A 27,347-nucleotide genomic window follows, 5' to 3' on the forward strand; every position below is an offset into this window, starting at 1 on the left:
GTAGTAAACACTGAATTTGTGTAGATTCCCTTCAGCCATATCTTCTACTATTCGTGACAGAGGCTCCTGGGTTACAGGGGATTAAATTAAAAATTGGTGCAAATAAAATCACAAAAGAGGGAGTTAGGCGGTAGTGCAGCAGGTTAAGTGCACATGGTGCAAAGTGCAAAGACCAGTGTAAAGATCTCGGTTCTAGCCCCCAGCTCCCCACTTGCAGGAGAGTTGCTTCACAGGCAGTGAAGCAGGTCTGCAGGTGTCTTTCTCTCCCCCTCTCTGTCTTCCCCTCCTCTCTTCATTTCTCTCTGTCTTATCCAATGACAGCAGCAACAACAACAATAATAATAACCACAACAATGATTAAAAAAAAAACAAAACAAGGGCAACAAAAGGGGAAAAATGGTCTCCAGGAGCAGTGGATTCATGGTGCAGGCATGGAGCCCCGGCAATAATCCTGGAGGCAAAAAAAGAAAAATCACAAAAGAGTTTATTGTCCTAATTCATGCTACCTTCCTGGTAGCTTTGGGATGAGCCAAACTGAGAATTTCTCTAGCAGTACAGAGGGCTCAGAGTCCAGGTGATGGGAGCTATCAGAAGCTGTGCATAGCCCGGCCTTCAAGCACACATGGTTAACTAATGGTGTGCCCTGAGCACCTTCCTTGCCAGTGATACACTGTGCCAACATCCACTTTAAAATATTTATTTTGAGGTCTTTCTACTTGCTTGCTGCACTTATTGAGTCACTGAAGCTTCTAATGGAAGGGATAGGATAAGGAACTCTGGTGGTGGAAATTGTATGGAATTGTACCCTTCTTATCCCACAATCTTTTTTTTTTTTTAATATTTATTTATTCCCTTTTGTTGCCCTTGTTGTTTTATTGTTGTAGTTATTATTGTTGTTGTCATTGTTGGATAGGACAGAGAGAAATGGAGAGAGGAGGGGAAGACAGAGAGGGGGAGAGAAAGAGACACCTGCAGACCTGCTTCACTGCTTGTGAAGTGACTCCCCTGCAGGTGGGGAGCCAGGGCTCGAACCTGGATCCTTACGCGGGTCCCTGCTCTTTGCACCACCTGCGTTTAACCCGCTGCGCTACAGCCCGACTCCCTTATCCCACAATCTTATCGATCATTATTAAATCACTAATAAAAAGGGAAAATATACTTATTTTGAAACTATGTTATTATTATTATTAACACCAGGGTTATCGATAGGGCTTGGTGCCTGCAGGATGACTCCACGGATCCTGGTGGCCATTTTTTTCTCATTATTTATTTATTTATTATTTAAAAAAATATTTATTTATGTATTTTCCCTTTTGTTGCCCTTGTTGTTTTTCATTGTCGATTGTTGTTGTTATTGATGTCGTCGTTGTTGGATAGGACAGAAATGGAGAGAGGAGGGGAAGACAGAGAAGGGTAGAGAAAGATACACACCTGCAGACCTGCTTCACCGCCTGTGAAACAGCTCCCCTGCAAATGGGGAGCCGGGAGCTCGAACCAGGATATTTAGCCGGTCCTTGCGCTTTGTGCCACGTGCGCTTAACCCACTGCTCTACCGCCGGACTCCCTTCTCATTTATTTTTAAAATTATGAAAGAGACAGAAAGAAACAGGGAGAGAGTGTGCATTGTACCCGGCCTGCCACTGCCTAGCCCCTGAGATAATTTAAAACCCACCTAAAGAATAAATTCAGATTTACCTTACTCAGATTTACCAATTGATATCACTTGACATCGGCTTTATCATCATTTCTCTGAATACACATCATTACTTTTTTCGGAATCATTTGAGAGTGAATTGCACACAAGTGCATGGCCCTTTACTCTTTTTAAAATTTTATTATTACTTATTTTATTTGTGATTAATAGTGTCTTACAAGATTATAAGACTGCAGTATATAGTTCCACACCACACCCACCACCAAAGTTCTGTGTCCTCACCCTATCTCCTCCCAAAGATAGCCATCCTAGTTCTCACAAGTCTTAGAAAAAGTTTGCTTTGCTTCTAGTGTTTTCCTTTCAAGTTCATGTTTATTGGATCTCTAGATTCCACATCTGAGTGAAACCATCTGGTAATAAGACACTCCTCTACTCTAAAACATATTTGTGGGACTTTCCCTAAGAATATTCCCTAAGAATAACAATATTATTTCACGTAGAGTAAATTATGAAAATCAGCAAACTTAAATTGATACAATAGTATCTATCATCTAATGACCTGGGGTGTGGCATAGTGCTTAGAGTGCTGGACTTGTGTTCTTGATATCCTAAATTTGATCCCTGGCATCATATATGTTAAAGTGATGCTTTGTTCTTTCTCTCTCTCATGTAAATAAATAAATAATAAACAAACCGTTAAAAATACTATAATCTGCAGTGTGTATTTAAAATTGATCAATTTTCTCGTATATCCTTTATGATTTTTTTTCTTATTTCAGGATCTAATCTGGATTTTTTTATTTAGTTGTCATGTCTTAAATTTCCTGCTCTCTCTCTCTCCCTCCCTCTCTCTCTCTCTCTCATAGATAGCATAATGGTTGTGCAAAGAGACTTTTTTGACTGAGGCTCCATAGTTCTAGGTTCAATTCCCCTATAGCACCATAAACCATAATTGAACAGTGCTCTGGTAAAAACAAACAAACAAACAAGACATGTTGAAATTTCTCTCTCTCTTTCTCAACCAGTTCATTGATTAAATTAATAAGAACATTTTTTTTTAAACCAGAGCACTGCTTAGCTATGGTTTATGGTGGTGTTGAGGATTGAGCCTGGGACTTTTTGTGCTGTTTTTATATAATTATTATGTTATTTCTCCAGCCCAATAAAAAAAGTATTAGCTTTACAGAAAAATGGTTATGCAAAAACCTTCTCTCTCTCTCTTTTTTTAAAAAAAAAAAAAGAAAAAGGAGATAATATAGTAAAGAGCTATCCATGGGGGGCTGGGCGGTAGCACACCTGGTTAAGCGCACGTAGTGCAAAGCACAAGGACTCGCTCAAGGATCCTGGTTTGAACCCCTGGCTCCCTACCTGCGCAAGCAAGTCTGTAGGTGTCATTCTCTCCCCCTCTCTGTCTTACTCTTCTCTCTGTTTCTCTCTGTCCTATCCAATAAAAACAAAATGGAAAAAAAAAAGGCCTCTAGGTGGTCTCTAGGAACAGTGGATTCATAGTGCAGGCCTGAGCGCCAGCCAATAACCCTGGAGGCAAAAAAAAAAGCTATCCATGTATCCTGAATCCAATTTTTCCTATTATTAACATATCATGTGATTATAATATACTTTTAAAAATATTTTATTTATTTATTAATGGGAGGACAGAGAGAAAGAACCAGATATCACTCTGGTGTATGTGCTGCGAGGGTTTGAACTCATGACCTCCTTATGCTTGAGACTCCAGTGCCTTATCCACTGCACCAACTCCCGACCACTATAATATACTTTTTATGATTAATTAATCAATACTGATACAGTATCATTAAAGTTTATGGTTTCTCAAAACTCATAGTTTTTGCCTAACATGCTTTACTTATACCAGAATTTCACCTTTAAGTACCACTATCTGTCAGGGGTCCTTAGACATATATATATGTTAGCCATGCAGTTTTTAATGTTTTTTCTTTCTTAAAAAATTTAGGAGTAGTGATCAGACTCTCCACCCAACCCCCACCCCACCTCCATCCTCCACACTAGAACCTTATCCATGTGTGATTCCACCTTTCCTGGGTTAGGCTGACTTAAACATCTCTTTTAAATTAGTGGCTTAATACTGGTTTACAAAATTATAAGACTGCAGGATCTAGTTCTATATCATACTCACAACCAAAGTTCTGTTTATTCTTCAAGAGAAAAATGAGAGAGAGAGCGAGAGAGAACATAACATTGTCCCAATATTCACAGAGCTTCCCCTGGTGTTAAGGTGCTCCTGTATGGTTCCAGGGTTCCAGGAACATGATCCCCCAAGACACCCCAACACAGTTTGTCTGCTCTTTGGATGATACCCACAGACACATCTGTCTTTCATCACAAACAATGAAGAGATCTAGAGAAAGATACACAGAGATGCTTTCAGTACACCTGGGCTCATCAGGGCCTAGTATTATTATTACTATTATTTAGCATTTTATTGGAGGGTATTAATGGCTTACAGTACAGGTACTGACACATGGGCACTGTTTGCCATCTCTCCGTAATATGTGTCCGCAGAACACTCTCCCCTCCAGCTGAAGTTCCTTTCTACCACCATGCACAAGGACCCCAAAGTCTCTCCAACCTCCCTCCCTGCCGTTCTTCCCCAGCATACCTAGTTCTGTCCAAGTTATTTTTTGTGTTTCCCATTTCTGTATTTCTGTATTTATTTATTTATTTTTGATAGGACACAGAGAAATTGAGAGGGGGAAGGAGAGATAGAGGTAGAAAGTGAGAGAGACACCTCAAGTACTGTTCTACCAATTATGAAGCTTCTAGCTTGCAAGTGGGGATAGGGGACTTGAACACAGATCCTTGAGCATTGTAACATGTGTGCTCAACTATGTGTGCCATTGCCCAGCTCTTGTTCTTGTTTCTTAAGCTCTGCCTATAAGCAAGATCATCCAGTATTTATTTTTCTCTTTTGGGCTTATCTCACTTCAAGGGATATTTATTTACTTATTTATTTTTAACCAAAGCACTTCTCAGCTCTGGCTCAAGGAACCATTATTAACAATGGCACTGAAATGAAAAATCCACAGGCAAAAGAATGAAGGAGAGAAAACCAGTGCACGTGGTGGCCTCTCACTTCCACATTCCAGTATCCTGAGTGGAAACTTTGGTGGACTCTGATTGTAGCCAACCTGCTCTCACCTTTGACATTGTCAGCACCTTAGTGGACTCTTCTTCTTCTAGCATTTGCCCTTCTTCCGTAGCCAGTCAACAGCGTCAGGTTGAGCCTGATGTAAAGTTTCGAGACCTCCTTTGAATCTGGAGAGGTGGCAGTCGTTGACTATGTGGGTCATAGTCTGTCTGTAGCCGCAGGGGCAGTTCGGGTCGTCTCTGGCTCCCCAGTGATGGAACACAGCGGCGCACCGGCCATGGCCTGTTCGATAGCGATTGAGGAGGGCCCAATCATAACCTGCTAGGTCAAAGCCGGGTTGACGCTTACCACTCAGCTTGTGTCACACCCAGCTTGAAAAAAGATAAAAGGCTGAGTGCTGAAGTTGAAAGTGTTCAGGCCTGGTAGGAGTCGATCTGAAATCCCATTAATGAGAAATAATCTTAACTCCCTGCTCTCCATGTGGCCTCGGTCTTGTTCTTTGGTTACTTTTGAGCTGTAAGACTGGAGCACTGTAATGCTAAGAGTTGTATTACAGAATTTTTTCACAACGGCACCATCACCAGATTTTAAGAATTTGGAACCATCTTCCTTCCAATCTCTGTGCACCTCCCTCCCCCAGTGATGAGGAATCTTTTTAAATTTTTTTTTAATATTTATTTTATTTATTCCCTTTTGTTGCCCTTGTTATAGTTATTGTTGTTGTTACTGATGTCATTGTTGTTGATGTCGTTGTTGTTGGATAGGACAGAGAGAAATGGAGAGAGAGGGGAAGACAGAGAGGGGGATAGAAAGACAGACACCTGAAGACCTGCTTCACCACCTGTGAAGTGACTCCCCTGCAGGTGGGGAGCCGGGGTCTGGAACCGGGATCCTTTTGCCGGTCCTTGCACTTTGTACCATGTGCGCTTAACCCGCTGCGCTACCGCCCGATTCCCGAGTAATCTTTTTTAAATTTAGGAAAACAATGTGAGATTAATATTCAGCACTGATTTGACCTGAGTGATTCAGAATATTTGCTCACTGAGTTGTGAAGACAGCTGCTTATTGGTGTGTGGTTTTTATTATCACTAGTGACCCTGCTGTGAAAAACTTGTCTTTGACAGACAGGTTATTGACATTGAAACCCACATTCATTCAAAGCTTCATAATGCATTTCAATAGACTTTACTGCAGTTGCAGCCTTTGACTGGAGCAAAAGAACCACAGTGTCAGGCTTGAAAACACCAATCTCAGTTCATCCCTCAGAATCAGTTCGTTTTGTAGATGTGCTGAATGGCCAGCATGAGGATGAGTTGCGGCAGGATGCAATCCTGAGCTATAAGCATAGTGATTCCGGGGCCAGGCAGTGGTGCATGTGGTTAAGTGCACATGTCATAGTATGCAAGGACCTAAATTCAAGCCCCTGACCCCACCTGCTGGGGGAAAGCTTCAAGAGTGGTGAAGCAGAGCTGCAGGTGTCTCTCTCTCTGTCATTCTCCCTTTCCCTTCTCAGCTTCTCTCTGCCTCTATCCAATAATAAATAAATAAAAATATTTTTTAGAGATGTACTTTATTTCATTTTTTATTATTACTGGATAGAGACAGAGAAATTGAGAGGGGAGGAGAGACAGAGAAGGAGAGAGACAGAGAGACACCTGCAGTCATGCTTCACCAGTTTGTGAAGCTTTCCTCCTGCAGGTGGGGGACCAGGGCCTTGAACCTGGATCCTTGCTCACTGTAATGTGAGAGTTCAACCAGGTGTACCACTGCCTGGCCCCTAAAAAAAAATATATATATATATATATATTTTAAATTTTTTTCCTTTTTTATATTTATTTTATTTATTTATTCCCTTTTGTTGCCCTTGTTGTTTTATTGTTGTAGTTATTATTGTTGTTGTCATTGTTGGATAGGACAGAGAGAAATGGAGAGAGGATGGGAAGACAGAGAGGAGGAGAGAAAGATAGACACCTGCAGACCTGCTTCACCGCCTGTGAAGTGACTCCCCTACAGGTGGGGAGCCGGGGTTCGAACCGGGATCCTTATGCCGGTCCTTGTGCTTTGCGCCACCTGCGCTTAACCCGCTGCGCTACAGCCCGACTCCCTAAAAATATTTTTAAAAGAGAGAGTAGTGTGGTTCCATCGACATGCCACTTGTTTTTTTTTTTTTTTTTTTTGGCGGGGGGAACGGTCATTACTAGGGGTTCACTGCTCCAAGTCAACTTTCTCAGATATGAACAAAGACAGAGGTACAGGGTCAGAGACTGAGAGGGAAATATACCATAGCAGCAAAGCTTCCTCCAATGTGATGGGCTTGAACCCTCACTACATTTATGGTGACATACTATCTTTTCTTTTTTTACTTTTTCTAACTTCAGTATCACTTTATTGATGAGATGTTGATTTACAGGATTTGTGACATGTCATTTTTTAAAAAAAATCTGTTTATTTTTATTTAGAGCAGACACTGCTCAACCTTTAGCTGAAGATTGAACATTGGACCTCAGAGTATCATGTGTGAAAGTCATTTTGCATAACCATTATGCTATCTCCTAGTCCAACATGCCATATTTATTGGGGATTTTCCATTCCTTGGCATGTCAGTATTTGGCTCCAGCATACTGTCACCATTCCAGTCAGAAATTGACATACATGCTAATTGTATCAGGACTGTAGTCAACTTTCTTAATGCTGATGCTAACCTCCTTATCAATTTCCTTGTATCTCTTCTGACTGGAATCTATTTTGTCAATACCAACACACCTAGGATGTAAACCTGAAAGACCTGCTCACAGGTCTGCTTTAAATTCACCTCCTACAGCAGCAACAATCAAGACAGTAAAACCAGCTTGAATTGTGCCTATATCATGTTTTTGATAAATTCCCTGTGTCCTGGGACATCAGTGATGGTCACCTATTACTCATTGGTTCTGAATTTCTGCAAGGAGATGCCAATGGTTGAGACTGTATTCATGTTCAACTTTTACATTATCCAAGACCCTGTTGTACTTGGAGGAGTGCTTTCCTGTCTTAGCACTCTCCTCAAGTTTTAATTTCTCATTTATTTTTTACTTTTAGATTTATTTATTTTTCTTTTAAAATATTTTTTATATTTTTATTAATTTTTTATATTTATTAATTTTTCCTTTTGTTGCCCTTGTTTTTTATTGTTGTTGTTATTATTATTGTTGTTGTTACTGATATCATTGTTGTTAGATAGGGCAGAGAGAAATGGAGAGAGGAGGGCAAGACAGAGAGAGGGAGACATAGAGAGACACCTGCAGACCTGCTTCACCGCTTGTGAAGTGACTCCCCTGCAGGATGGGAGCCGAGGGCTTGAACTGGGATCCTTAAACCGGTCCTTGTGCTTCATGTCATGTGTACTTAACCCGCTGCACTACCGCTCAACTACCTTTTCTTAATATTTTATTTTTTTATTACTGGATAGAGACAGAGAGAAATTAAGAGGGGTCGGGGAGACAGAGAGGGAACGAGACAGACACCTATAATCTTGCTTCACCAATTGTGAAGCTTTCCCCCTGCAGGTGGGCACGGGGGCTTGAATCTGAGTCCTTGTGCACTATAGTGTGTGCTCTTAACCAGGTGCATCACCACCTGGTCCCTTTACATATTTATTTTTGATAGACGGTAAAAGACAGGAAAAGGGAGAGATATACCTGCAGTACTGTTCCATTGCCCATGAAGCTTCCTCCTGAGGTGGGGATTGGGGGCTAAACATGGGTCCAGCTCTACCAGGTGAGCCACCATTCGCCCCCTCAAGCTTTTTGATAGTTCTTTTGTCCCACTACATTTGTAGGTCAGATGGCCAGAAGTGATAGACTTGCCTGAATCTATGTGCCCAACAACAACAGCCATGTTGATATGAGCCTTTTCCTTTCCCATTTTTGTGATTTGTATTTATTTATTGTTACCCTTTCCCTTTCCATTTGGGCTTAGACTTAGCTGTGGCTTCCACAACACCAGTGTTCTGGTGGTAAACCTGTTGCAAAAAACGTTGTCATCCCATCTTTGTTTATTTCATTTGTATACAGAAGCTATGGCCCACCATTGCAGTTGTCAGTATGAGTTCCTTCTTCAGTATCCTTCAAAGGTAACACATGTGCTTTGATTTAGTGTAGTCATGAAAAATCAATTTAATGTGTTTTAGTCCTTTATCACTGGGACTCGGTGCCTGCACAATGAATCCACTGCTCCTGGGAGGCCATTTCCCCCCCCATTTTTGTTGCCCTTGTTATCATTATTGTTGTTATTGCTGTTGTTGTTGTTGGATAGGACAGAGAGAAATTGAGAGAGGAGAGGAAAACAGATCACTACTTGTGAAGCGATCCCCCTGTAGGTGGGGTGCCGGGGTCTCAAACTGGATTCTTGCACAGGACTTTGTGCTTTGAGCCATGTGTGCTTAACCCGCTGTGCTACACGCAACCCCCTAATGATCACTTTTGTTGACGCTCAGTTTGTTCTGCATTTGGCTGCTGTGAGCCTCAACTTGAGAAGATCTTGTTACCTTTGATGTTTTTATTGACATCTGAGTGATTTGTACATCTATTGTTTCATGGTTCTTTTTAGTGGAAGTGGAGCTCCTTTTATTGGAAACGGTACAAATAGAACTCAGTTTGTGTGTTAGGGCAAGTTTTTATTTATCTTTTGTAAATAAGAAGTGCTATATGTTTGCTCAATAGTTGATGTGATCCTCTGCTGAAGGAAAGATGTTACCATAGAAGGAGAATTTCTTGAAGAATGTTTCCGAGTAGGTGAGAGAGGATAGAGTCAAGAGCCCATGGAAGAGTGTTGGTTGTTTGTTGAAAGTGAAATAATCGCTTTATTATTATTATTATTATTATTATTATTTTTAAATGAGAACACTGCTCAGCTCTGGTTATGGTGGTGCAGGGGATTGGACCTGGGATTTCAGAGCCTCAGGCATAAAGGTATTTTATAGAACTAGTATGCTGTCTCCCTGCTCACTGAAATAATTGCTATGGAAGTTTGTGAGTGACAAAGAAAATGTTATGCCCACCATAGAGTGTGCCATAATTAGTATTCCATGAGTATACTTAAGTGTTTTTATCCAACATCTTATCTATAGAATTTAGGTATGAATTGGCTTTTCGCTAAGCTGATGATGGAGAGAGTGAGGAAAAAGGGGACTGAGTTCATAAATTAGCTTTTATAACTAAATGGTTCATGAAATCTATGTGGGGTTTATAGGCTGGAATGTCTGACAGAATAGAATGTTAGGCTTAAAGGAGGTTGGGAAGTTGAACAACTGTTAGAGAGGAGGGCAGGAAGGAGAATGACTTGAAAAGATAAGAAATTGGCATATTGCACCAAAGTAAAAGACTCTGGGGTGGGTGGGTGGCAGAATACTGGTCCAAAAAGGATGACAGAGGACCTAGTGGAGGTTGTATTGTTATATGGAAAACTGGGAAATGTTATGCAGTACAAACTATTGTATTTACTGTCGAATGTAAAACATTAATTCCCCAATAAGAAAATAATAATAATAAAAAGATAAGAAATATTGAGCACAGTAGAAGATACCTAAAACTAAGATTACAATCTCAAAGTATGACTATGACATAGGTGCTTGCAGTCAGTACAGGGAGGATGGGACAGGGAGGTCACTGTAGTTGAAGAGATGAAGATATCAGGTGAAAGAAAGGTCAGGGTATTGAGGGGTTGTCTTGATAGAGAGGGTAATAACACTAGTGATAAGAATAGAATAAAGAGATTATATGGTCAAGGGCTGGTCGGATGGTGGCATACCTATTACAAAGCACAAGGACTGTGGTCTGGGAGGTGGTGCAGTGGAAGAAGCATTGGACTCTCAAGCATGAGGTCCTGAGTTCAATGCCCAGCAGCACATGTACCAGAGTGATGTCTGGTTCTTTCTCTCTCTCCTTCTATCTTCATGAATAAATAAATAAAATCTTTTTTAAAAAAACAAAGCACAAGGACCTGGGATAGTGCCCCTGCTCCCCACCTGTATGGGGGACACTTCACAAGTAGTCAATCAGGTCTGCAAGTGTCTCTCCTTTTTTCCCCTCTATCTCCCTCTCCTCTGGTAATTTCTCTAGGTCCTATCTAGTAAAAATTAGAAAGATAAAAGGGGGGGGGAGACAGTGGCACACTTGGTTAAGCGCATACATTATAGTACACAAGGACCTGGGTTCAAGCCACTGTTCCCCACCTGTAGGGGGAAAGTTTTGCGAGTGGTGAAGCAGTGTTGCAGCCGTCTTTCTGTCTCTTTCCCTCTCTACCTCTCCCTTTCCACTCAATTTCTGGTTGTATCTATCCAATAAATAAGTAAAAATAATTAAAACATTTAAAAAAGAGAAAAGGGGGTGGCACATCTGGTTATTCACACATAGTATCAAGGGCAAGGACCTGGATTCAAGTCCTTGTTCTCCACCTGTGGGGGGATGCTTCACAAGCAGTGAAGCAAATCTTCAGGTATCTATCTTTCTTTCTCTCCCTTTTTCATTTTTCTCCTGCCCTCTCAATTTTTTTTCTCCTATCAAATAAAATAGAAAGAAAGGGGGGGAAAAAACAGGGAAAAATGACCTCCAGGAGCAGTGGATTCTTAGTGCAGGCACTGAGGCGCAGTGCTAATGTTGGAGACACACACACACACACACACACACACACACACACACACACACACACACACACACACCCCACTGGCCCATGTAATGATCTCAGTGACATATGGAAGGGGGAGGGAATGACTGGAAGGCTGTAAGATGCTGGCAGCAGGAGCAGTTGAGGTTTGCAGTGCATTATGTCAGGTGGGGACGTTCTGTATTACTCCAAAGTAGTTGAGCCCTTATAATTAGCACCTTTGAGCACCAGGCAAAAATCTCATATATTCACTCATTCATCGATACAATTTATTGTCAGTCTTATTATAAGCAAAACCCTCTGCTTTCATGAAACTTAATTATAATTATAATTATAACCTTGTCTATAAAGTCAGGCCCACTCAGTATTTCTGGCTAGTTGACTTTTTTGTGTATTACAGATAACTTAATTTTTTATGTATTTAATTTTTAATAAGAGAGAGGTACAGAGAGAAAGATTCAGAGAAAGAGACCAGAGAACTGCTCAACTCTTGTCCAGTCCCGCAGGACCTTCAATGTGGGTTAACCTAGGAGAGGGAGTGAGGACAAGGAAAGTAGGGAGAGGGAAGGGGACAAGACACACAAGAGAAATGAGACAAGTCAGGATTCTGATCAAGTCTGTTTATTAGCACCAAAGGTGCTGTTTTTAAGGCCGGGGCAAGGGGGGAGTTAGCAGCTGGGGACTGTTGATTGAAGTGGTGTGTTGCCATGGTGATCAGCATTATCTGGAAGGTCCTGGGTGATTCATGGGGAAATGGAGTTGGGAGACAGGAACCTATCTTTTGAGCAAGGCCAGCTGTGAACAAAGACTCTAAGGAGTAGAAAAGCAGGGACTTATCTTTTAAGCAAGGCCTTCTGTGAACAGAGACTCTGTGGTCATGCCAATAGCAACCTTGAGGGCACATGTGGCTCCCCACAAACTCTGATTTATGGTGGTGCTGGGGATTAAACCTAGGACCTCAGAAACTCAGGCATGAAAGTGCATTGCATAGCCATTATGCTGTTTCCCTAGTCAGATAACTATTAAAAAAAGATTAATTTTGAAGTGCATGACCTATTTTACAACTCCTGGGCTGATTTTTTTCACTCCTTTTATTTCAGATAGAAATACAGAGTGAGATAGAGACACCACAACGCTGCTACACCATCCATGGGTCTCCCATGTGGTGTGAGGACTCAAACTCAGGCCTTGAACATGATAAGTCAGGTACTCTACCAGCTGAACTATCTCTGGGTTATTTATTTGAGAGAGAGAGAGAGAGAGGGAGACAAGGAAGAAAGGAAGAAGAATGAGAGAGAGAGAGAGAGAGAGAGAGAGAGACACTAGTGTAATGCTCTACTCTGGCATATGTGGTGATAAAACTTGGGCCCTCTGGCATGCAAATATATGTGCTCTGTTGCTAAGATATCTATCTCCACAATTTCTGTAATAGATTATTTCAGTTAAGCTTCTGGGAATGAAACTATTGTGTAATGAATTTGTAGCAATAAAAACCCTTTGTTCCCATAAAACGTTCCGTCCTGCATGGAAGCCAGTTGACCTCATGATGAAGAAGCAAGTGAAAAGTGTTTTGTGAGTGGTGAGAGAGGTGATGGTCATGTGAGAACCACATGGAAAGTAGAATAACTTTGGAGTTGAAAGGGATTTTAGTGATGGCCTTGCCTCTGTTTTCCTTTGTATTTTCACTTTAGCAAATGTAGAAGAGTCCTATTCCTCAAAACCAGTTGGCATCTCCAAATATAAAAGAGACATAAATAGGCCAGTACGATGATTGTGTATGATCCCTTTTGGGTCCCCACTATTGTCCTGAGTACCCTTCAGAGGTTCCCATGGTATCTAGGATTTAGGGGGAAAATTTGAAAATTCTTATTTGGAGAAGAAACAAAAAGAGAAGGATGAATACTGAACAATCTCACTTATAGGCAGGACTTATAAGACAAGAGCAGAAAGGGAAAACAAGAAGGAAAACTTGGATTGGTGGGGGTGTGTTGAGACTCGGGAAGGAAGGCAGGAATGGGAGCTGGGGAGGGGATTTTGGGGTCTCTGTGCATGATGGTGAAAAATGACCCAATTTGGAAGTGAGAATATTTTGCAGACACCTATCATAGTGAGATGAGAGACTGTACTTAAGTAAACTGTAAAACATTCACCCTTTAAAAAATAAATTCTTGGGAATCGAGTGGTGGCACAGCTGCTTAAGCGCAGGTGGCGCCAAATGCAAGGACCAGCGAAAGGATCCTGGTTTGAGCCCCCGGCTCCCCATCTGCAGGGGAGTCGCTTCACAGGCGGTGAAGCAGGTCTGCAGGTGTCTATCTTTCTCTCCTCTTCTCTGTCTTCCCCTCCTCTCTCCATTTCTCTCTGTCCTATCCAACAACAATGACATTGATAATAACTACAACAATAAAACAACAAGGGCAACAAAAGGGAATAAATAAATTTTAAAAAATTAAAAAAAATTCTTACTTGGTCTAATGTCTAATATTCTCTTTTGCTAAGGCCCAGAGAGAAGTGACCCAATCAAAGTGAACCAGGACCCTGCCCTTTGGTCAGATTTGGCTGAAGAGGCCACATATGAAGGCAGAACAGGGTTGGAGGTGAAGTTGGGGCCTCAGTTCTGAGTGTTGAGGTCTTTTTCCACTAATATTTCTAACTCTGGAGACAAAATATATTGCAATTAAAGAAATGATGAACAAATTTTTGGTGGGAGAGAGAAAAGTATAATATAATAGAAAAAAACCAGGACTTTGGAGTTTAATATACTCTATTTTGGTCCTGCCTTCCCTACCATTAATATTAATATATTAACATTAACATTTTGTGTGACATTGATCAGGTTAAGCCAGCTCAGAGTGCTGGTGCTCACGTGAGGTGGCACCAACTGGAGGGCAGGTGGGTAAGCCTCCGACCCTCCCTCACCAGTTCTAGTGACTGCATGATACAGAAAGAAATCGGGAGATATTCTGGTATGAACATCTGCTTATTTGGAGATGGGTACAGGATTTTATATTGAGTTAAACAAAGAACATTTTTCACATGTGTCAGAAGTTACAGGTTTCTTAAAGGTCAGCTTTCCCCCATGTTAGGGTGTTAGTATGACAAAATTGATGAGATACATAAAGGTCAAGACAATTATTTTCCATGATGCAGGCAAGTTAATTATCCAAAGGTATTTGAGAAAAGCATAGGGGTTAAACCAGTAAGGTGAGGTAGAGAAGGAGAAAAACAAAAATTGATGTAAATCACAGATATCAAAGGACTCAAGGAAATAGAATATGGGATTTCACTGCTGGGGTACTGGCAGGGGCATATGGTAGAGTGGGTTCTCTTATATGATCAAAAGGTGAAGTTATAGTGAAGTGTGAACTTTGAAGCAAGCAGCCACTTAGTCTGCAGGAGAATGAACTAGGTATGAGAGGCAGCAGGCATTCTGTGAGCTTGAGAGATTAACAAGGAGAAACTGAGTCTGGGAGACTTTTCCTCTTGGCCCATCTCTATAAGGAGAGAGGCTAACAAGTGGGGTGTCTTTCCAGACCTCAATCCAAGGATGGGAGAGCTCCCCTAAGCTCTACCAAGCTTCCATATAGTCCCACAACAGAGCTTCACTCAGTTCCCTCATCTGCAAAGAAAAAAATAATAATCTAACATAGAGAATGTTTGTGAGAATTCCACAAGTTAATTTATGAATTCAAAAGTATGTAGTTTTTTCTCCTTTGCTTTACCACCTTGCTGTGTGTGATTGACTGTTCCTTATCATGTCTTCTCACAAGACTTTCAGGACCAAGTGATAACTGGCCAAAAACCAAAAGCAGAACTATACCATTTCCCAATGAATTCTGATGAAAACTGGTGACATAAATCAGGTAGAATTCCAGAGGAAGATGGGGAAGAGCCAAGTTAGGTTTATATCTCTGATAGTCAACAGTATCTTGTAAAATTAGGCTAAAAGAAGTGTCACTTGGACATGTTTGATTAGGAACCCATTTTTTCCTTTATTTGTATATTTCAGTGGGATGCATTGGATCGACCTTCTCGTGGTGCATCCCGTGAGTACCCATTCATTGGGGAAACTGACGATCCTTCCTAGCCGACTGAATCCACATGGATCCCAGTCACTTTCAAAGCCAGCTACAAGCAGCTCCTGACAGCTTTCAACCTGACGCTGTTGACTGGCTACGGAAGAAGGGCAAACGCTAGAAGAAGAAGTGGCTAGTTAGTGACTCAGTTATAAATATGTGAAAACTTTCCTTGAAAAAAGTATGTAATGTAATCATTACTTATATAAATAATGTCTAGCCAATAATAAGTAATCAATAAACAGCCACCTTCATAGATAAATTATTAAGGCGCGAGGGAGGTGGCTCAGAAGGTACAGGGCACATTTTCCACCATATGAACTGAGAGGCGCTCTCTCATGATACATAAAGATACATGAACAAATATTAAAATGTTCAAGCTAAAAATATACAAATGTTATTGATATTTGTACTTTTTTTTTTTTTGTTAATGGAGAGATAAATGTACTTCCTTCAATATTTCCTAAGTGACCTTTAGTTCCAGAGAAACTTCTGTATTTTCTGGGTCCCGGGGTTTCATAATTCATTTTTTGGGGGAATTAATGGTTTTCAGTCAACAGTAAAATACAGTAGTTTGTACATGTATAACATTTCTCAGTTTACCACACAACAATTCAACCTCTTCTAGGTCCTCCTCTGCCATCCTATTCTGGGACCTAAACCCTCCCCTGAACCCGAGTCTTTTACTTTGGTGCAATACATGATCATGATTCAATCTTATTGTCTTCCTTATTCCTATGAGAGAGTGACTTCAGGAACCTCTCACCCCAAATCCGTCTCCTAGCCACCAGGACCTCTCCCCAAAGATGATTACTGTGGTCAGTAGAAGCTTTGCCTAGGTTCTTGTTTATTTGCTGTAAAGTCTTCTTGGGGCTCAAGGAAGAAGAATATAAAGGGTTGGGCAGTGCTGTACTTGGTAGAGTGCACATGTTACCATGCATAAGGATCTGGGTTCAAACCCCCAGACTCCACCTTTGGGGTAGAGGGTAATGGAGAAGCTTCATGAGTGGTGAGGCAGTGCTGTAGGTCTTTCTTTCTCTTCCCTCACAATTTCTCTTTGTACATAAATAAAATATTAAAACAACAACAACAAAAGGAAACTGAAGATAGAGACACTAGGGCCTTTTGGGCAGTGGCTCTGAAGCTGACCCCAGTGGTGCTGATCTCCTTTCATGATGTGAGAGCCAATAGCAGTTCTTTCTGGAAAGCCTGATCTGGGAGGAGGGAGCAGGCAGGGGCAATGCCAACTCTCCAGGGCTGAGATCCAGATGAGACTGAGGGCAGCTCCTGTCACAGCACATGGTGCTTTTCCCCTGAGTCAGTGAGTTATGTCTGTCCTCTCTCCACTTTCACACAGCTGACCTTGGCAGTCAGAACTTGACAGGACAAGTGGGAATGGAGTGGATCAGTGAGTGGGTGAGAGATGCACAGGGAGATTCCTGGTAGAGCTGGCGAGTGCCTGACATTTCAGGGGACCCTGAACTGGAGCTGCTGTTTATAGCTTGTCCCTTACCCAGAAATCCTTACCCAGAAAATAGACTTTATTTATCTATTTATTTATTTCTACCAGAGCACTGGCAAGCTCTGCTATTTGGTGGTATAGAGGACTGAACCTGGGATTTTGGAGCCTCAGACGTGAGAGTCTCTCTGCAGTTATTATGCTATCTACCTCTGCCCAAGACTTCAGTTTTTAAAAGATTTATTAAAATAAATACTTGTTGATGACAATAATCTTCTATTTTCTTTTAACTGTTTTTTAAAATTTCTTTATTGGGGAATTAATGTTTTACATTCGACAGTAAATACAATAGTTTGTACATGCATAACATTTCCCAGGTTTCCATATAACAGTACGACCCCCACTAGGTCATCTGTCATCATTTTTGAACCTGTACTCCCCCCCCCCCCCCCACCAACCCCAGAGTCTTTTACTTTGGTGCAATACACCAATTCCAGTTCAGGTTCTACTTCTGTTCCCTCTTCTGATCTTGCTTTTCAACTTCTGCTTGAGAGTGAGATCATTCTATATTCATCCTTCTGTATCTGACTTATTTCACTTAACATGAATTTTTCAAAGTCCATCCAAGATCGGCTGAAAACGGTGAAGTCACCGTTTTTTATAGCTGAGTAGTATTCCATTATGTATATAGTCCACAACTTGCTCAGCCACTCATCTGTTGTTGGACACCTGGGTTGCTTCCGGGTTTGGGCTATTACAAATTGTGCTGCCAAGAACATATGTGTACACAGATCTTTTTGGATGGATGTGTTGGGTTCCTTAGGATATATCCCCAGGAGAGGAATTGCAGAATCATAGGGTAGGTCCATTTCTAGCCTTCAGAGAGTTCTCCAGACTGTTCTCCACAGAGGTTGGACCAATTTACAGTCCTACCAGCAGTGTAGGAGAGTTCCTTTGACCCCACACCCTTTCCAGCATTTGCTGCTGCTACCTTTTCTGATGTATGACATTTTCACCGGAGTGAAGTGGTATCTCATTGTTGTCTTGATTTGCATTTCTTTGACAATCAAAGACTTGGAGCATTTTTTCATGTGTTTCTTGGCCTTTTAGATCTCTTCTCTGGTGAATATTCTTTTTTTTTTAATATTTATTTCTTTATTTCCTCTTGTTGCCCTGGTTGTGTGGTGAATATTCTGTCCATGTCCTCTCCTCATTTTTGGATGGGGTTATTTGTTTTCTTGTTGTTGTGTTTGACAAGCTCTTTATTTATTTTGGTTATTAGCCTCTTATCTGATGTATGGCATTTAAAGATCTTCTCCCATCCTGTGAGGGGTCTCTTGGTTTGGGTAATGGTTTCTTTTGCTGTGCAGAAGTTTTTTTTTTTTTTCCTAAAGATTTTACTTATTTATGAGAAAGATAGGAGGAGAGAGAAAGAACAAGACATCACTCTGGCACATGTGCTGCCAGGGATCGAACTTGGGACCTCATGCTTGAGAGTTCAAAGCTTTATCACTCTGCTGCAACACTGCTTCACCACTCGCAAAGCTTTCCCCCTGCAGATGGGGAACAGTGGCTTGAACCCAGGTCCTTGTGTGCTATAATGTATGCGCTTAACCAAGTGTGCCAACACCTGCCCCACTTTTACCTTTCTAATTTTTACTAGATAGAACCTAGAGAAATTAAGAGAGGAGGGGGAGATAGAGGGAAAGAAGGAGAGACACTTGCAGACTTGCTTCGCCAAATAAACATTTGTAGCATTTGTTCTAGTCTCCTAAAAAATGTGCTTGGGATCTTGATGGGGATAGCATTAAATTTGTATATGGCTCTAGGTAGTATATTCATTTTGATGATGTTAATTCTTACAACCCATGAACATGGAATATCTTTCCATTTCTTTGTGTGTTTTTCTGTTTCCATGCATAGTAGTGACTCATAGTTTTCAGTATACAAGTCTTTCACTTCTTTGGTTAGGTTTACTCCTAGCTATTTTATTGTTTTTGTTGCTATAGTAAAAGGAATTGACTTCTGGATTTCAATTTCTTCTAACTTAGTGTTTGCATAGAGGAATGCCATTGACTTTTGAAGGTTAATTTTGTAGCTTGACTCCTTACTGTATTGCCTGATGATATCCAAAAGCTTCTTGCTGGATTCCCTAGGTTTTTCTATGTATATTATCATATGCAAATAGGGAGAGTTTGACTTCTTCACTTCCAATCTGTATGCCTTTAATTCCTTGCTCCTGCCTGATTGCTATGGCAAGAACTTCCAACACTATGTTGAATAGTAATGGTACTAGTGAGCAGCCCTGTCTAGTACCTGATCTGAGTGGAAATGCTTACAGTTTTTTACCATTGAGTATGATGTTGGCTATAGGTTTGCTATATATAGACTCCACTATCTTGAGGAATTTTCCATCTATTCCCATTTTTTGTAGTGTTTTGATGATGAAGGGATGTTGCATTTTGTCAAAGGCTTTCTCTGCATCTATTGATATGACCATGTGGTTTTTGGTCTTTCTTTTATTGATGTGTTGGATCACATTGATTGATTTATGTATATTAAACCAACCTTGCATGCCTGGGATAAACCCCACTTGGTTATGATGAACAATGATTTTTTAAAAAATATTTATTTATTTACTCCCTTTTGTTGCCCTTGTTGTTTTATTGTTGTAGCTATTATTGATGTCATTGTTGTTGCATAGGACAGAGAGAAATGGAGAGAGGAGGGGAAGACAGAGAGCAGGAGAGAAATAGAGACACCTGCAGACTTGCTTCATCACCTGTGAAGCTACTCCTCTGCAGGTTGGGAGCCGGGGCTTGAACCGGGATCCTTACGCAGGTCCTTGCGCTTTGCGCCACATGCGCTTAACCTGCTGTGCTACCGCCGGACTCCCAAACAATGATTTTAATATACTGCTGTATCCAGTTGGCTAGATTTTTGTTCAATAATTTAGCATCTATGTTCATCAGAGATATTGGTCTGTAGTTTTCTTTTTTGTTTTTGTCCCTGTCTGCTTTTGGTATCAAAGTGATGTTGACTTCATAGAAACTGGAAGGGATTATTCCAGTGTCTTCAATCTTCTGGAAGACTTTAAAAGTAGAGGTATTAATTCTTCTTTGAAGGTTTTGTAGAATTAATTTGTAAAACTATCTGGTCCAGGACTTTTATTTTTGGGAAGGTTTTTGATAACTGTTTCAATTTCATTAGCTGTGATGGTCCTGTTCATGTTATTTAGTTCCTCTTTACTTATTTTTGGAAGTTCGTAGGTATCTAGGAAATCGTCCATTTCTATGCTTGGTGGCATAGAGCTGTTCACAGAAGTCTTGCATGATATGCTGAATTTCTGCAGTGTCTGTTGTGATATCTCCTCTGTCATTTATGATCTGATTTATTTGGGTCTTCTCCCTTTTTTGTTTTGTGAGTCTGGCTAAAGGTTTGTAGATTTTGTTCACTCTTTCAAAAGGAACCAACATTTACTTTCCTTGATCTTTTGTATGGTTTTCTTATTTTCAATGTTATTTATTTCCACCCTAACTTTAGTGATTTCTGTCCTTCTGGTTGCTTTAGGGTTCCTTTGTTATTCTTCTTCTAGGTCTTTAAGATGTGCAATCAGGCTGTTTATTTGTGCTTTTTCTTGTTTCCTAGTGTGTGCTTATATGGTTATGAACTTCCCTCTCTGTACTGCCTTAGCTGTGTCCCAAATATTTTGATAGCTTGTGTCTTCATTTTCATTGAACTCTCAAAACATTTTGATTTCTTTCTTTATTTCCTCTTTGACCCAGTAGTTGTTAAGGAGTGTACTGTTGAGATTACACATTTTGGGAACTTTTACTCATCCTTTGTTGATTGTTAAGTGTTAATTTAATTCCATGGTGGTCTGAGAAGATGCTTGGGATGATTTCAATGCTCCTGAATTTGCTGATGCTGTCTTTGTAGCCTAACATATAGTCTATCCTTGAGAATGACCCATGTGGACTTGAGTAGAATGTGTATTCCAATTTCTTGGGATGAATGACTCTGAAAATGTCCAATAATTCTAGTTTATCTCCTCATCTAGCTCCCTCATGTCTTTATTGATTTTCTGCCTGGATGATCTGTGAAGTTGAGAGAGTGGGTGTTGAAGTACCCTACTATGACTGTGTTGCTGTTAATATATTGCTGTAGCTCTTTCAATAGATGTTTGATATATTTACATGGCTTCTCCTTGGGTGCATAGATGTTTATAATTGTTAAGTCCTCTTGATTGACTGATCCTCTGAGCATTAAGTAGTGTCCATCCCTATCTTTTTAAATTTTATTTATTTTCAAGTCTATCATGTCAGATATGAGAATAGCTGTTCCTGCCCTTTTTTGTGGCCCATTGGATTGCATGGTAGTTTTCCATCCTTTCACTGTTAGTCTGTGTTTGTCTTGAGTTAGGTGGGTTTCCTGTAGACAGCATAGTATTGGGTTGTATTTTCTGATCCATATTCCTTCTCTGTACCTTTTAATAGGTGAACTCAGGCCATTGACATTTATTGATATCAAAGACTGAAGATATTTTAATGCCATTCTTGTAGAGTTTTAGAGTGTTCTGGTAGATGGCATATTTATGGTGGTCTGACTGTTTATAGGAGAACTTTCAGAACTTCTTTCAGGGCAGGCTTTGTGATAGTTGATTCTTTCAACTGCTGCTTATCTGAGAAGGTCTTTAGGCCTCCATCTAGTCTGAATGATAGTCTAGCAGGATACGATATTCTTAGTTGAAAGACTTTCTCATTGAGTACTCGATAGATATCTTGCCATTCTCTTCTGGCCTGTAGTGTTTGTGTGGAGAAGTCTGCTGCCAATCTTAATGGGTTTTCCTCTGTAGGTGACTCTTTGTTTTTCTCTTGCAGCCTTCAGGATCCTTTCTTTATCCTTATTCCTTTCCATTCTAAATATGATGTGTCTTGGTGTCTTTAAGTCTGGGTTAATTCTGTTTGGGACCCTCTGTGCTTCTTGAACCTTTATGTCTTTTACGTTGTCTAGACTAGAGAAGTTCTCAGCTATTATGTCCTAGAGAATGCTTTCTTCCCCTTCCCTCTCTTTCTTCCTCTGGTAAGCCAACAATGCGTATATTATTTCTTTTGAAGTCATCCCATAGGTCTCTGTTGTTGTTTTCAGCATCTCTTAATCTCTTTATGAGATCTCTTACTTATTTTTTAGTTGTCTCTAAGTCATCCTCGATCTTGCTAATTCTTTCTTCAGCTGCATTTATTCTATTTTCTCTCTCCTGTAATATTTTCTGGAATTCATCTATTTTGTTATCCTGTTCTGATACTGTTTTAGCTTGTTCAGCTAGTTGTGTTCTTAGCTCAGCTATTTCAACTTTCAGCTCTCTAATAACCTTGAGATAATTAGTGTTTTCTTCCAGAGTCTCACTTGTTGTTTCTGCATTTATGATGACAATTCTTTCAAACTCTTTACTCACTCCTGTGATTATTTCCTTAACTAGTGTTTGGATGTTGACCTCATTATTTTGTGCTTCAACCTTTGGGGGGCTTTTAGCTAGACTCTTGTCCTGGTTCATTTCTCCAATATTTCTTTTTGTTGGTTTAACCATTTTACATAGTTTGTTATGAGGTCTCTCTCTTAGTACTTTTCAAATTACTGATCACTCTTTCCTGGATTGACTTGTGTCTAAGTAAGGTAATTAAAGGGTTCACAGTTGTGGAAATTGACAGTTGTTTCTATATTATTTTGATCCCTGAGTTGGAGCTCAGTGGCTTAAAAGCCTCTTTTATTCTTTTCTTCCCTGTAGGCTATGGGAGCCTGAGGACTTTTAAACTATAAGTAGGCTTCTTAGCTTAATCCCTTACTCCTGACCAAGATATAAAGCATGGTGGGGCAGAGATAATCTAGTAGTTATGCAAAGAGACTCTCACAGCCTCACCACTAGGCCACTGAGGTATAGACTTCTTCTGAGTTTCCTAGTTTGTTCTCTGTTCCTGTGGTGACAGCACAGGGCCCTCCCCCCAACCCCATGCATCTTCTGAGGACAGTAGCAATGGAGACTCACATTTGTATTTGGTGAGTCTTAGCGGAGTCCTCTTCTCCCTTCAGCCATCTTTTTGTTGGTGAAACAGACTGGAGGTTGTGTCTCAACTGGTAAACTTCCAGACTGTTACCAGCCACTTAATCTCTCCATAGGCTTCTGTCTGTCCATGAGCCACACATATTTGCACTTACTGGTGATTTGGTGGGTTACTGAAGTCATTCTAGTTCTATCTTGTTGCTTTCACAGGTAGTCTCCTTTGGTATTCCTAGTTGACCTGGGAGATGAGAGGAGAGAAACACAGTTGCTGCTGCTCTGTAGCCCCACCTCAGAAGTCTTAACTGGGGTTTTTGATGGGGATGGGTACTGGCACAATGAATCTACCACTCCCAGTGGCCAGTTGTGGTGTACCCTGAGTGCACATGTCACCATGAGCAAAGACATGGATTCAAGTCACTGGTCCCCACCTGTAGGGGTGAAGCTTCATGAGTCCTGATGTAGTGCTGCAGTTGTCTCTTTTTTCTCTCTACTTTTCCCTTTCCTCTCAATTTCTCTCTGTTCTAGCAAATCAAATAAAAAAAATTAAAAAAGAATACTCTAAAAAGAATAAGGGAAGTCTTTTAAAAAATAAAATAAAATCCAGAAGCTATTGCATACAAAAGCATAGAGAGATGAGCTATTTTTGCCTGAGTAGAAAAGAGACCATGTACTAGGTCTAGTATGAGGAAGAGGTCTGTTAAAAAACAAGTAATGAGTCCAACAGAAGCTCAAGAATTATTGGCAGACCAAGTGAAATAAGCAAAACAACTGCTTGACCTTTAGTAAATGTCCCCTAGCCCTAAATCCCAGGGAGCCAAAGGATTTGTGAATTTGTGTATTTTCTCCTATTTTCTGCCTCTCTTGCCAAACTTCACTGAACTCTTGCTGAGAAGAGGAATGTTGGACATGCTTTCTGTGGAATGGTAATGTTTTCTCAGTATTAGGAGGAAGTCCTTAGGCTGTGAAGGGATGCTAGGTTGAGGGGGGAGTGGAGACCAGAGCCAGAAACTGGGTTCAAAGGGCTCGGACAGAAAGAGGGTCAGAGGACTGAGGACTGCGATAGGGGAGGTGGAAAGGGGGAGGTAACCATGGACTATAACACTGGGATGGGGGCTGGCTAGGGTGGCTGAAGGGTAGCCTGAGGGAAGGTCAGAGGGCCCTGAGCTGCATTTGGGCAGGGAGAGGTCAGGTTACAGTCACATTATAGTTAGTTAGTGTGGTATGAATACTGCTACTGGCTATGAGACCAGCCATTCACAGCTGGGTTTCCCCGGTCTGTTCACAATTTCTGTGTTTAGAACAGGAGGTGAATTCTCCAGTCTCTGATTTGCGCTGACTGAGAGACTAGTTACCTTGGCAGTTAGCTGACTGAGATACTATGCTAGCTTGGCATAGTCATTACTCGAGGGCTGCTTACCCTGCCTTCCTCATGGGGCCTGGGTCTGTCCATACTTTGAGAGGAGAATCTGTCTGCATTAAAGGTCTCTGGTTTATCACACCATGCCTTCTAGGTGGTTCCAACCTGAGTGGGATGTAGAGTTATAGTCAGTAGAACTGTGGGTATGATGGGAGGTATGGATCCTTTGGAAGAAATTGCTCTTTATCTCTACAACTTTGACCACTATCAAATGGTCCTACACAATGAATGTCTCCAGCCCAAACCTCTCCTTGCACTGGACTTCATCTGCCTTTTCTACTCCCCACTGATGTCTAACAGGGAGGTCAACAGAGACACGGGTAGCTCCAAACTTTTGTCCCCTATTCCTGTGGTTCTTCCCTCCCTGCTCTCGAATCCTGGTGAAGCCACTGTCCCATTGTTAGGCCAGATGTCAGGGGATTATTCTTCTTTTTCTCTCAGACTTCTCATTCAGCTCACTAGCCAATCCAGTCTCTTCTGCTTTCAAAATAAATCCTCTCCTGACCTCTTTTCACCCTCATCTGGAACCCTCCACCTCTGGTCTAGCCAGGGGGAGCCGGACAGGACCAAGAAAGACTTCCACCCTCTGAGTCCCTGTTCCAAACAGTGACTGAGTGATGGTATCAAAGTGGAAGTGTTGTTGTTCCTGGAGTATGAAATGCCAGGAAGCAAACATGCTGATAGATGAAATGATATGAAATCTGGAATTTGTTTCACAATAATCGGGTGTGTGTGTGGGGGAAGTGAGTTGGAGTAAACATGGTTGCTACTGGGAGTTGGGGGAGTGGATAGTCCTGCACTTGTAAGACAGTTCTGCCTACTTTGCTATGTGTTTAAACCACTTTATAACAAAGGTAAAATCAAGCAATCCAATAAAATGATACAAATATGATAAAAAAAAACCTTCAAAAGGGTCTCCACCAATCTGAGTTGAAAACTCCAGGGCCATGAAAAGTATAACGTCCCATCTTTGTGCCGAGGGCACACCCAGGCTTGTAACCCATATGTCTGTTGTTGGAACAGAAGCACTGGCAGAGACTCCCAGAGTGTGGTCTTCACTCCTGCATATCTGTATCATTTTAATAGTTATTAGAAATTCACATTCTTGAGTTCTGCCCCAAAGCTGATGAATCCAAACCCCTGGGCATGAGGAGCTGGCCAGCTGGTAGACTTTTCAGGGAGGAGGTGAGTGTGCACAGGACTGTGGTGGACTGAGAATGCCCCCCTCAGGTGAAGATTTACAGGCTGCTAAGAGACATCTGTCACACCAGGATGACAGCTACTGAGCTAAAGGCCAAGTGTGAACCACTTTCTCTAGGTTCCATGCCCAAGCTTTTTCCCTCTGCAGTCTCATACTTATCTACTAGAGAGTAGAATTTAATTTTCTCTTTACCCTGTGTCTACTGAGATCTATTTTTTCTCTTTCTGACAGGGTTTTGTGTCTACACAATTCCACTGTTCCCAGCAGATGCTTCTTTCTCTTTTCTCTTCTTAAAAATAATTTTTAATTTATATTTGTTTATTGTATAGAGACAGCCAGTTGAGGGAGAAGGGGGTGATAGAGAGGGAGAGAGACAGAGAGATACCTGCAGCCCTGCTTCACCACTTGCAAAACTTTCCCCCTGCAGGTGGGGACAAGGGACTTGACCCAGGTCCTTGTGCTTTATAACATGTGCACTCAACCAGATGTGCAACCACCAGGACCCTCCTTTTTTTCCTTTTACCAGATAGAGGGTGAGAGACAGAGTGGGAGACTGTCAGAGAGATAAGGAGAAGCTACTACAGCACCATTTTACTACATGTGAAAATACCCCTTTGCATGGTTTTCTCTAGGGGCTTGAACCCTAGTCTTTATGCATAACAAAGTGTTCTCAGCTAGGTGAGCTATCCCCCCCTCCCTCCATGTCCCATCTCTGTTTTAGTTCTATTTAAATTTGTTTTCTTTTTTTCCTCCAGGGTTATCGCTGGGGCTCGGTAGCAGCACTATGACTACACTGCTTTTGGTGGCCATTTTTTCCATTTTATTGGATAGGACAGAGACAACTTGAGAAAGGAGGGGGGAGGTAGAGAGGGGAGAGAAATATAGACATTTGCAGATCTGCTTTACTGCTTGTGAAGTGTCCCCATTGCAGGTGGGGTCTTGAAACCCAGATCCTTGCACAGGTCCTTGTGCTTTGTACTATGTGCACTTAATTGGGTGCACCATCACCTGCCTCCCTATATATATTTATTTTGTATTATTTATTTATTTTTCTATTGCCATCAGGGTTATCAGTGGGGTTTGGGGCCTGCACAAAGAATCTACTACCACTCCTGGCAGTCTCCTCTTTCTCCTCCTCCTTCTCCTTTAAAAAAAATTATTTTATTTTATTTATAAAAAGGAAACACTGACAAAACCATAGGATAAGAAGGATACAATTCCACACAATTTCCACCACCAGAACTCCATATCCTATGCCTCCCCTGATAGCTTTCCTATTCTTTAATCCTTTGGGAGTATGGACCCAAGGTTATTGTGGGATGCAGAAGGTGGAAGGTCTGGCTTCTGTAATTGCTTCCCCACTGAACAATCCATACTCCCAGCTGTCTCTCTCTTTCCCTAGTGGGTCAGGATTCTGGGAAATTGGAGCTCCAGGCCACATTGGTGGGGTTGTCTGTCCAGGGAAATTTGGTTGGCATCATGGTAGCATCTGGAACCTGGTGGTTGACAAGAAAGTTAACCTACAAAGCCAAACAAATTGTTGACCAACCATTGACCTAAGGGCTGGAATAGTGCAGATGAAGAGTTGAGGGGGGGGGTCTTTGTTTTGTAGATAGCTAGTAAGCATATTTTAGTTATATTTCAAAGGGTCTGTGGCTCTACTAGTTTTTTTTTTTTTTTTTTCCCTGAGCCTGAAATCTGATATGCAGGTGGATC

General features: G+C 41.2%; 1 protein-coding gene and 1 pseudogene across 1 annotated transcript in view; one reads left to right on the forward strand and one right to left on the reverse strand.

Annotated features, from left to right (window-relative positions):
• The window catches only part of LOC103117408 (butyrophilin subfamily 1 member A1-like), a 74,264-nt gene that overhangs the window by 984 nt on the left and 45,933 nt on the right, over positions 1-27,347 (forward strand). The window lies entirely within an intron of this gene.
• LOC132538284 (elongation factor 1-alpha 1-like) lies at positions 6,433-8,684 on the reverse strand (annotated as a pseudogene).

This window comes from Erinaceus europaeus, chromosome 4 (genome assembly GCF_950295315.1).
Source record: "Erinaceus europaeus chromosome 4, mEriEur2.1, whole genome shotgun sequence".
Lineage (NCBI taxonomy): Eukaryota > Metazoa > Chordata > Mammalia > Eulipotyphla > Erinaceidae > Erinaceus > Erinaceus europaeus.